Below are 13,018 nucleotides of genomic sequence, written 5' to 3' on the forward strand. Positions count from 1 at the left end.
TTTGGATAAGTTCTTGGAGGAGAAGTCCATTAACGACTATTAATCAAGTTTACTTAGGGAATAGCCACTGCTATTAATTGCATCAGTAGCATGGGATCTTCTTAGTGTTTGGATAATTGCCAGGTTCTTGTGGCCTGGTTTGGCCTCTTTTGGAAACAGGATGCTGGGCTTGATGGACCCTTGGACTGACCGAGCATGGCAATTTCTTATGTTCTTATAGGTGGCTGGGTTGCAGCTCTCATTTAATTTATTTATTTATATATACCGATGTACGATTTGGCGTATCACAATGATTTACATTACAACAGTGTTCAATAAGAGTTAGGCTTCTTATTTTTACATTGAAGCTTTGTATCGTTTGTAACAATATAATTTAGGTTAAAAGTAGGTGAAAATTTAGGTTAAACATAATAGCTCTCATGATGCTTTGGGTTGTCCATGCCATTGTTTGTGCTGCTTTGACCCTCTATCAGTGCCTTGAAAAATTTCCTACCACTTTCGATGCTTCATTCCACATCTCATGGTGCTTTGTGCTGTTAATGCCTCTCTTTGTGCTACTATATCTCCTTTAGTGCATTGGGGTCTTTACATCTCTGTTGGTGGTGCTCTTTACCCCCTTCTGGCAACTTGGGATATTTTTGTAACTCTTGTGGCTTCTTTGTTTCTTTTGTAGTATATTCGAGGTTTGGCTGCCTCTGGGTTTCTTTGCCCTGTCAAGATGCCTTGGGCTATTCATGGCACTTTTGGTACCACTTTGATAAAGACCTGGTGTCTTCAAGTGTCCTTCCCTTTTCTGATGATGTCTACCCAAAAGTTTCATTAGAATTTGGGCTTTTTTTTATGCCTGGATTTTCTAAGGTTGCAGACCTTGGAGAATCCGGCAATAAAGGGGGCGGGCCTGCGAAAGCCAGCATGATTGCACCTCCACAGTGCTATCGCTGCCGGCTTTCACACCCAATAGCGCCATTGTAAAAGGTGGAGCTATTGGGTGCGCTACTGGCAGCAAAAAGTGTTCTTACCTTTTCACCACCAGTGAAGTTTCCGCCGCGTCCGCTCAGACGACGCCCCGACTCCTCCTCTTCCGGGGCCGACTCAGCCCCAATTCCACCCCAATCTATGAAAATGACCGCTTAATTTGCCCTGTGATTCCTCAAAAAAAAAAATTGCATCCTGCAAGTAAATACTGGCACTTTTATTCCAGAAAGAAAGCAATGATTAGAATTCATTAGAAAAACCCTGATTTTGAGCCCCAAATAGTATGCATTGCTTTCCCCTTTGACTTTAATGGGAAATGAACTAATGACATGAACAAGCAAATTTTTTTTTTGATTGAAATGAATGAAACAAATTTTGGGGGCATATGAAATGAATGAATGAGCCATATAAATATTTTTTCTGTGTACATCTTTACAGTTGACAATAGGGATGTGAATCGTTTTTCAACGATTAAAATTATCGTCCGATAATGTTAATATCGTCTTAAATCGTTATATAACACGATACAATAGAAATTCTAACGATTTATTGTTAAAAATCGTTAAATCGTGTTAGTGCGCACTAAATCGAGTTAGTGCGCACTAACTCCCCGTTAGTGCGCACTAACTCGATTTAGTGCGCACTAACTCGATTTAGTGCGCACTAACTCGATTTAGTGCGCACTAACTGAAAATGATACAAATAAACACTTTCCAGGTCACTGAAGGTCAGTTAGGAATGAATATGTGTTCCTATTGGCTGGCTGCCCTCTTATCTATTGATGTTACCAAGGTTACCACTGAGGTGATGGTTGGGGGGATGGGAAATGGAACTGGAAACTAACGAACACCAACAGAAAATGAAACAAAGTGTTCACACTTCCCAGGTCAGTAAAGGTCACTTAGGAATGAATATGTATGTATGTATTCCTATTGGCTGGCTGTGCTCTTATCTATTGATGTTACCAAGGCTAACACTGAGGTAATGGTTGGGGGGGATGTGAAATGGAAACAGTTGGAAGCTTGACAAAAAAAGTAATGTAATGATCAGCACTCGCGTGACTAGAACTTGTTTGTTTATTATTTTTGTTAGCAGGCACCTGAAATGCTAGTGCATGTTGAATTTGCCAATCACTGTGCATTTTAGAAAGGTGGTCCTGGCTGGAACTGTACACAGTTCAAATATATGTAATTGATTGTTGGTAAGTGTATTTTTTAAGTAGCCACACTGGCTACTTAACTCACTAGCTCAGCTTTGTAAGAAGGGCTTCTCTGCTTGTGTGTTGTTTTTGTTTGGTGTGAGGAGAGCAGAAACATCAGATCTTTATTCAATCTACTACAGTCATCTCTTACAGTGCCCTATCCCTATTAATACCAGGAGTGTTGTGATCTTCCTGCACACAGTGCCCTAACCCTGATACCAGTCTGAGACAGCTCCCTCCCTGCATTACTAGTGAGAGGCTGGCTTCACAGACAGGGGGGAGCTGCCTGACCCTCACTCCTGACTTCCCCCATGTCCCAGCTAGTGAATGGTGTGTGGGTGAGGGGGGGGGGGGGAGGATGGTGAAGTCTGAGACAGCTCCCTCCCTGCATTACTAGTGAGAGGCTGGCTTCACAGACAGGGGGGAGCTGCCTGACCCTCACTCCTGACTTCCCCCATGTCCCAGCTAGTGAATGGTGTGTGGGTGAGGGGGGGGGGGGGGGAGGATGGTGAAGTCTGAGACAGCTCCCTCCCTGCATTACTAGTGAGAGGCTGGCTTCACAGACAGGGGGGAGCTGCCTGACCCTCACTCAAGCAGAGAAGCCCTTCTTACAAAGCTGAGCTAGTGAGTTAAGTAGGAGGAAAAGTAAACATACTTGTGCCAGTGTGGCTACTTAAAAAATACACTTACCAACAATCAATTACATATATTTGAACTGTGTACAGTTCCAGCCAGGACCACCTTTCTAAAATGCACAGTGATTGGCAAATTCAACATGCACGTGTCTGCTAACAAAAATAATAAACAAAGAAGTTCTAGTCACGTGAGTGCTGATCATCACATGTCAAGCTTCCAACTGTTTCCATTTCACATCCCCCCAACCATCACCTCAGTGGTAACCTTGGTAACATCAATAGATAAGAGGGCTGCCAGCCAATAGGAAACCATATTCATTCCTAACTGACCTTCAGTGACCTGGAAAGTGTCTATTTGTATCATTTTGAGTTAGTGCGCACTAACCCGAGTTAGTGCGCACTAACGGGGAGTTAGTGCGCACTAACCCGAGTTAGTGCGCACTAATCGGAAAAAACGATTTTTAACGATTTTTCAATGAAATAATCGTGCCAAACACGATTTTCTTCTCCTGCCACATGATTTCTATCGTTAAGACGATATGGAAAACGATTCACATCTCTAGTTGACAAGCTATTCTGTTTTCTCCTATTCTGATAAATCTAGGGTGTTAAAGTTGTTTCTCTTAGACTCAATGAACCAAAGATTATCTGCTCCTTTCCAGCTTACTTTAATTGTTTATAATTAAGCTACTTTTCTAGGCACATTGCATGTTACAATGAATCTGCTTAGTCACTTGTGTACTGTGCATTAACATGGACAGTTGCACCATTGACAATCAACAGCAGACACATTTGTACTTAATACAAAGCAGATGGAAATCATTCATTTATATAAAATAAAGCATAAAACAGCAATTGGCAATCTTATCCTCCTAAGTAAATTTCTGAGGAGAGATGGCATACTTGGACAAGACCACAGCTGACAACATATATCTTCAATTCCATTTAACCTGATTAAATAAGAACACAGTTTGTCCTTATTCAATCCCAATGGCCTTATTCGAGCTAATACGACAGATGTTTTGTCACCTCTACCAATCACATGATTGCATTTCACTCTGGTGAGCATATTTTGGAAACAAGCTAATGAGGTGATCTGCAGCAAACATTCTTGGTCCCTTTTGGCTGATATTTCTTCACTGATGTCATTTATCCTTCATTGTTAATTAAGCAAAAACAAGCAACAATCACTCTCTCCTACACTGCAAGACTTGAAATCAAACCATGTAGCATTCTGTATTCATTTGCTTTTGTTGCAATATTATTGTTCAGATGATGGACCTCCACATATCAGGGCTGATAATTTAGACAGAACTAAAAGATAAATATTAATGAATGTACTAGCAGATTTGCTCATTAACACTTCTAACACAACTTTTGCAAGTAAGTGAGGTTATTAGATGCATAATTTGAATATTAGACCACTGAAGAATTAAATCTGCATGTTTTAAACATTCATGCAATAAAACCATAAGAATGTTTCAACTTTTTCACTGTCCATTCATCTACCACATTACCAAATAGACAATAAAGAGGTTAATGCTTTGATATAACCCTGCTTTTCATATCTCCAATTACTTTCTAAATTTCTGTTGTCCGGTAGGGCATAATCAGCTTTTTTATACATATTATCCTACAAAATTTCTCAATGAAATTTAAGAATTTCAATACAACTAAGTTGCCATTTGTTAGAGAGCACATTTTATAGCACACTCTAATTGGAACTGTCCTCTTTTTTTTTTTTTATCAGTATAGATGGAGATTGCATGTGAAACTTTTGATTATAAAATAATTAGAAAAAAGATCAAGCATTATAGTTTGTCAGATAGCATCATGTAACTGACTATGCCTCAAGCAGATCTGTTCCCATTCCCACAAGGGATCTGTGAGATTTGGAATAGCTGATTTATGGTTTGTTATGGGAGGACAACATCTGTGAGACAGCAAAAGGGCCAGCATGTGATACCATGAAAGAGCAGCTGTATATCATTATATTGGGACATATAAGAACATAATAAATTGCCATGCTGGGTCAAACCAAGGGTCCATCAAGCCCAGCATCCTGTTTCCAACAGAGGCCAAACCAGGCCACAAGAACCTGGCAATTACCCAAACACTAAGAAAATCCCATGCTACTGATGCAATTAATAGCAGTGGCTATTCCCTAAGTAAACTTGATTAATAGCCGTTAATGGACTTCTCCTCCAATAACTTATCCAAACCTTTTTTGAACCCAGCTACACTAACTGCACTAACCACATCCTCTGGCAACAAATTCCAGAGCTTTACTGGGTGAAAAATAATTTTCTCTGATTAGTCTTTAATGTGCTACTTGCTAACTTCATGGAATGCCCCCTAGTCCTTCTATTATTCTAAAGTGTAAATAACCGATTCATATCTGCTCGTTCAGGACCTCTCATGATCTTAAAGGCCTCTATCATATCTCCCCCTCAGCTGTCTCTTCTCCAAGCTGAACAGCCCTAACCTCTTCAGCCTTTCCTCATAGGGAGCTGGTCATAAAAATATCTACAGTGGACATAGAGTTGAAGGAGGAAATGTACTCTTCAACATGGTCATGTCATAAAAGAAATTTGCTTCTTCTAGGAGACTTGGTCATCAAAGGAACCAATTTGGGAAAACAATTTGTTGGGGGATACAATAATTAAAAACATTCCAGGATGCTCAGCTAATAGAAATGCAAATCAGGTGGTCAATTACAGAAGAAAGTAAGAAAGCTGATATCAATGTTATCATCCATCTGGGAACCAATGACCTCATTATAAACAGTGCACACAAAGTATAGGAAGATTTCCAAAATCTAGAGGAGAAGATTAGACACATGCCAGAGATGATTGTCTTTCCTTTCCCTGATCATGCAAAGGGAAAGGAAAGGTTTGCCATACAAATAATTTCAATATCTGGCTCAAAACCTGATGTAAGGAAAATGGTTTTTGATACATTGGAGGCTGGGGCTGTGTATAGAGCAATAAAAGATTATATGGTAAGGATGGCTTACATTTGTCTGTCGCAGGAAAGAGGATGTTGTGAAAAATTCAGACCATACATTAACAGGCATTTAAACTAGGCAGTGGGGGTGGCAGGAGGTGGCCAGTAAAATTGGAATGTTACCCCCAAGCAATACAGGAAATGGGAAGATAAAGTAACCAAATCAATCAGTGGAATGATATGAGATGGTACTGTAGAGATGGCCTGCTTCTAAGAGTGGAACCAGGTTCCCTAGCTGTAAAATTCAGATGCTATGTTGACAAGAGTTTAAACAAGATGGGGCAAAGGGGAGAGATGAAAGATTACATTCATTTATTTAAAAATCTTATAACCCACATTTTCCACATGTTCTATGTGGGGTACATATGGAGCACTCGAACTAATTTAACACGTGAACATTACAATTAAAACAAAAAAATATATATAAAATGCATAAAACATAATATACAAAGAATTAAAACATGATTACATAGCTTAAAATCACACAGCACCGTGATATGCCTCTGCAAAAACAACTAGAGCCTTCATCTGTTTGTGAAACACTTTTAGATCAGTCAACCCCAGAACATGTACAAAGTGAGCCAGATTTCTCAAAGTCCACGCTACATGGTGGGGGCAAAGGAGAAAAGGGGTGTGATACTCCTTAATCTAGCCCCTCCCATCCTGCCCTGCAGGGATCAGATCAAGCAGTAAGTAAGTTTTCATCCCTCATAGATCTCTTAAATCAGATTATTTTCATATAATTCCTGGATGGAGGGATAAAGTTTTTCTAAAGAATCAATATTATACTAAGGTTCTTGCACCTTCATATGTAGCCAACCATATTCCTGTTACAAACTGTTGATATCCCATAGCTTGCAGAGATGACAATTTCAATTCCTAGAAACCTCGATGACTGGCACTACTACATACAAGTTTCAAACGTATTCTAATTCAGTCCCTTTTTGTTTTTGTTACCATAAATTTAATATACGTGCACATACTTTTCTGTGTAATTAATAGCATGACAAGCATTAAGGGCACTTTCAGCATACCTAACCTCATGCATTCAGAATGACAACAAATTTCTTAAGATATCAAAAGAATGGCTGCACTGTACTGCAATTCAAAATAAAAGTGGCATTTCACAGTAAAAGTTTGTAACTTATGGTCTTTATTTGATAAATAGTTGAGTTTTGTACTTGGTAAATTTTGAATTTGCATTGTTTAAATATTGTTTAAAAGCAATATGAAAGGTTTTCAATACAAAAAAAAAAAAAAAAGACATTTTTCATAATGAGATGAGAACCTTTCTGGAAAACTATACAAATTTGACCCATAATTGCCACAAAATTCTGAAAAATCTGCCCCAGAACTTGATAAACCTTGTCACAGAATCTTGAAAAATCTGCAGGTAGCCAAAAGCTGTGGCTATAATCTTTCCAGGCAGCACAAGTTAGGCAGAAAAAGGGGGGAGTGGTAGTTTGCATAAAAATATTAAAGCAACAGAAATGCAGAGCAGTTTGGAGAAAGCACTGTAGAATAGGTTTGTGGGGATTTATTTTGTCATTTTCATTTCGTGTCATTAGTCTGTGATCTCATTTTTAAAATGGTTTAGGGGTGTGTTCGGGTTCCCCTAATTTCAGAGTTAGTGCGCACTAATGGGACTAAGTGCATACTACCTGGATGTTAGTGTGCACTAACTGAAAATGTTACTAAGTTAAAAAGTGTCTATTGGGGAGCAGTTCATTAACTAGAGGTAGACAATCATAACAAAATTGTCTATTTCGCCTCATCTTGTGGGGCCAACAAAGCGAAAGAAAAATTGGCAAAATTTTGTGAAAATTTCTATTTTGTGTTACTGAGCGGTTACAGAGATTATTGTGCAATAATCGTAGTTACCGCATAGAAACAGTAAGGGGCGGATTTTAAAACGAGCGCGAATAGCCTACTTTTGTTTGCGCTCCAGGCGCAAACAAAAGTACGCTGGATTTTAGTAGATACGCGCGGAGCCGCGCATATCTGCTAAAATCCTGGATCGGCGCGCGCAAGGCTATCGATTTCGTATAGCCGGCGCGCGCCGAGCCGCGCAGCCTACCCCCGTTCCCTCCTAGGCCGCTCCGAAATCGGAGCGGCCTCGGAGGGAACTTTCCTTTGCCCTCCCCTCACCTTCCCCTCCCTTCCCCTACCTAACCCACCCACCCGGCCCTGTCTAAAACCCCCCCTTACCTTTGTCGGGGGATTTACGCCTCCCTCTGGGAGGCGTAAATCCCCGCGCGCGAGCGGGCCTCCTGCGCGCCGGGCCGCGACCTGGTGGCGGGTACGGAGGGCGCGGCCACGCCCCCGGACCACCCCGGGCTGTAGCCACGCCCCCGTACCCGCCCCCAAAACGCTGCCGACACGCCCCCGAAACGCCGCGACGACCCGGCCCGCCCCCCGACACGCCCCCCTCGGAGAACCCGGGACTTACGCGAGTCCCGGGGCTCTGCGCGCGCCGGGAGGCCTATGTAAAATAGGCTTCCCGGCGCGCAGGGCCCTGCTCGCGTAAATCCGCCCGGTTTTGGGCGGATTTACGCGAGCAGGGCTCTGAAAATCCGCCCCTAAATGTTACAATATAAGTTAAAAAGTGTTATTTGGGAGAAAAGTTCGTTAACTAGAGGTATGTTCTGCATTCCCATTAGCTGTCTCTTTAGTTACATGTTTGTGTTACCAAGGTTGCAAGGTGGTGTGTATGTGTGTGTGGGGAGTCGGGGGGGGGGGGGAATAGTGTGCCAGCTGCCACAGTGCCTGGTAACAAGGGTAAACAAACTGCTAAATTTATATCCTAGTCTCAAGGTCAATAAGACAGCAGCAGCATAAGCAAAAACATGTAATAGACTTCAAGAGCATATTTTGAATTTGCCAATCTCTGAATATATAGGAAAGATGTCCTGGCATTTTGGGATATGCATACTTTGATTTCCCCAATCCTGCTTCATTTTTGTCAGAGGTACATAGTAGGGATGTGCATTCGTCTAGGACGAATTAGGCAATTTCAACAAAATTGCCTAATTCGTCCTGGTTCGGGGAGCCCGAAACCCAAACGAGTTTTGCAGTTAGTGCGCACTAATCCATAATTCGGGTCCCCCCCCCCCCCCCCCAAATTTAAAAGGCCCGAACTGCGGGAAATACAAAACTTCCTGCGGCGGGCCAAAAATGAAGCCCAATCCAAAAGGTTCGAGCTTCACACATCTCTAGTACATTGTGATTGTACAAGTGTTTTTGATTTAGCCTATTAAATGTTTTTTTTAACCCCACCTTTTTTGACTCAATACAGTCTAACAGTTGATATAATAAGGGTTGCTTTGGTTGTCTGCTTCTTTCCTTTCTGGAAATTGAGGAGACAACACCTCTTTGTTCATTTGAATGTATTTCTAAAGATAACAAATTAATCTTCATTCATTGCTACCTGCAGCAGGTAAACTGATTGATATTGATGGATTTAGTGGGAGGAAGCTCAGGCTAGTGCTACTACTAACCAGTGTAGCCACAGCCAGCAGTAGTCTAGTAGCCAGCCAGCAGTAGTCTAGTAGCCAGCAGTAGTCTGTGCCTGGCCTGCAGCCTGCTTGATTGTAGGCTGTTTGTGCTAGTGCTCTTATGCTTTTTACTTAGCTTAAGCTGTGTAGTAGCACATAATTTGTCTAAAGTTTCACTGGCTGTTTTGGCTTTAGTGTGAGATTGTCAGTCACCGTGTGACTCTATGGTTTGGCCTCTTTCACTGGCCCTCTGTTTCACTTACCTTAGTGATAATAAATTATAATAATATATCTATCTAGCTGTACTTCTTTTATATCATTAAAGTATATTACACACATACAACATTTGCAGGTGCAGCACTAGCAGTCAGTGTGTGCCACTACATGCAAGCACTGCAGTATTGTCCTTATTGCCTGTGTGTAGTGCAGGGCACTGTCGCTTACTGACCTCAGTGAGTTAGTACTAGTGCTGTTATACCAATACCTTAATCAGTTTCTTTTGCGCTGCATTGCTGGAAGCGGATTGGATTCAAAACAGGATATAACACCTGTTACTACGCAGGATCAGTGGTTATGCACAGTAATGGGTTACTGCACAGGAATTGAAATCCTGTGCAGTAATGAACCATTACTGTGCAGTAAACACAAAATTTGGGTAAAAACAAACAAAAAAAAATCCCTGACCCTTTTTTAAAACAAAATATCAGCAAAACGAACCAAAATGAAAATGACCAGAAAAAAAAATTTCCATACCTAATGAATAAGATGTATTGCTATTGGATAATATTATGTAGCCAATACATCTGTTACCCAGCAAGTATTTATAACTAGCAATTCCTGTATAGGTTTTTCTCTATACTAGGGGTAGGCAACTTAGGTCCCGGAGATAAGATACTGAAAACCAGACCTTAAACAGGTCTGGATTTCAGTATCTTAACAATGAATGTGTATGAGGTATATTTTCATGCACTGTCTTCATTGGATACAGATTTATCTGTTGTGTTTGGCAGTCCATGGGCCTTCCCTGTGAACTGCCTCACTTACCCTCTAGGCTGGGCCTCATCCAACGTGCCCTGATGCTGCCAAGCTGTTCCACGCTCCAGTGTGGTGGGTTACCATGCCTCAATGCAGCAGGATGCCACTAATAGCACTTGCGGTAAGGACACCGCCGATACTCCCCAGGCTTCCCTAAGGCATGCGTGCATCTGACGTCCCCTCCCTTAAAATGCCAGTGGCACCCTTAAGGACCTCACACTGATAAGCCTATAAAAGTCCCTCTGAAGCACTTCTTCCTTGCCTTGGCAACAGGTCTCCCTATTGTCTAAGTAGTGTCAGTTGCTTCAGCGTTTTTGTTCTCCATTTCCTTTGTCTTCATCTTCAGTTCCAGTGACTTCTTCCTTGCTCTTCAGGTCCAGCGTTTTGTCCTTGTTCTTCCGTGTGCCACATTTCTGTCTGCCCACCTGTTATGTTCCTCACCTTCCTGCCCTGCCTATCCGTCCCACCTTCCCTTATGATGGATACCCGATATTTACCTCAGCTTGCCTCCTGGACTTCCTTGAATCTGCCCGCCACAGACCACAGCCTGCTTACTGGACATCCTTGAATGCTGCCTACCACTGACCACAGCCTGTTTCTGGATTCGCCCTGTGCCATATCTGCACTGCTCTCCATCTCATCGGCATGGATCTCCATCTCATCGGCAGTGGCCCCCATCTAAGACCTGCCGACTCCAGCAACCAAAGGCTCAACCCAAGGGGAATGTGGCCTGGTATAGATGAAGTTCCAGTTGGGCCTCTGCTTCATCTGGATTTGCTAGTCAATGGTGGGGACCTGCAGGACTCCTCCTTGCAGGTAGTGTTAACTCCACCTTGGTCCAAGTGTCCACGAATCCAATAGATTGCCAAGGCCATGGATCTGGCAGATGTGAAGGTTCTGCAGGCCATCTCGGGTCTTGCCCATAAGCTACAGAACCAATGAAAAATCCTGGAGATCCTGACAACCACCATGGACTGGTTGTCCACACGACTGGACACACTATCCACTGCAGATACTCCACCTACTCTTGTTCCAGTATGCCACCGCGTGTAGCTTCCAACCATCTCATACCCCAGCTAACAGCACCACTCCAGTATGCTGGAGAACCCCAAGTAGTATCAAGGTTTCCTGAATCAGTACCAAATGCACTTATACAGGGAAAGTGGTGCCTGTAATGAGCTCATGAATACCACATATATCCTCTCACTGTTGGATGGAGTAGACCTAACCCTCTCCCCTTTGGGAGCACACAGATCCTTTGCTGCATAACCTACAGCAATTGACCGACTAGTTCCGGACAGTCTTTGAAGAGCCAAGCTGCATGGCCACTATGGGCTCTGATCTGCTGCATCTCTGCCAGGGCTCCAGAACACTGTTAGAGTACATTATTGAGTTTTGGACCTTAGCTACTGAGATCACCTGGCAGGAAGACTGCCTCACCACCATTTTTATGGAGGGTGTGGCACCTAAGATCAAAAATGAATTCATGGCTCGGGAGCTCCCAGCCACTTTAGAAGAGATCATTGCCCTCATCAGGACGACTGACTGCTGACTCCAGCAGAGGGCATGGGAGGCTCGCCCCTGCACAACATTATTATCTTGGTACCCCAGTTCTAGTGGCTGCTTTTGCCTCTGGTCCTTTCTTCTCGGACCTCTGCTGCCCCCAAAGAGCCCATGCAAATGAGATGCAGCCTCTTGGCCCCAGAGGAGAGGTTCCGTCACAAGCAGCAGAGCCTGTGTTTATATTGTGCTGGTAGGGGGCTATCTCATGTCTCGATGCTCAATGAAGCCGGGAAACTCCAGTACCTAAGGTCCAGTGGGGAGATGACCTTAGGCCTTACTACCCCAGTTCTCCAACTACTATTATGTGTGACTTTGGAACTGGGTCACAGCTTCTCCACCCAATCATTCATGGACTCAGTTTCCAGCAGAAACGTCATCATGGACAAGCTGGTGAACCAACTTCTCATTCTTACAGTCCAGAGAACCTCTACCATGATAGTCTTGTCCATCCATGGAGACCCTCTGCTTGGTCTGATCACCTTGACCACCAAGCCAGTGACTCTATGCACAGGCTTGCTCCATTTACAGGAACATTGCTTACACGTGATCCCCAGGGCTATCTACCCCATTGATCTGGAATTGCAGCACCATCCCCAATTTGATTTTGCTACCCTCCAACTCACCAGATGGGGGTCATGACTGTTGGACCTCTTGCCTGGAGCATGAGGAACCTCCTTGCTGCCCGACAGTAGCTACACAACACTACCAAGGCTCCCTCCACAGTATGGGGCCTTCAAAGATGTTTTTTCTAAGTAAAAGGCTGAAACCCTGCCTCATCACCACTCATACAACTGAGGGGGATTGAGCTCCATCTGGATGACAAGCCCCTGTGGGGAAGGGCTACCCCGTGTCACTTCCTGAGACCCAAGCTAAATCTGAATATGTGCAGGAAAATTTGGAATGTGGATTCATCTATTCTTCCTCTTCCCTGGCTGGGGCCAGATTTTTCTTCGTGGAAAAAAAGGACAGCTCCCTCAGGCCATGTATTGATTACTGGATGTTGAACACTATCATGAAAAAGGACAGTTATCTCTTACCATTAATATCTGAGCTCTTCGACTGCATTTTCAATAAATTAGACCTCGGGGGGGTGGAGGGGGCATATAACC

The sequence above is a fragment of the Rhinatrema bivittatum genome, chromosome 6 (genome assembly GCF_901001135.1).
Source record: "Rhinatrema bivittatum chromosome 6, aRhiBiv1.1, whole genome shotgun sequence".
NCBI classification, from domain to species: Eukaryota; Metazoa; Chordata; class Amphibia; order Gymnophiona; family Rhinatrematidae; genus Rhinatrema; species Rhinatrema bivittatum.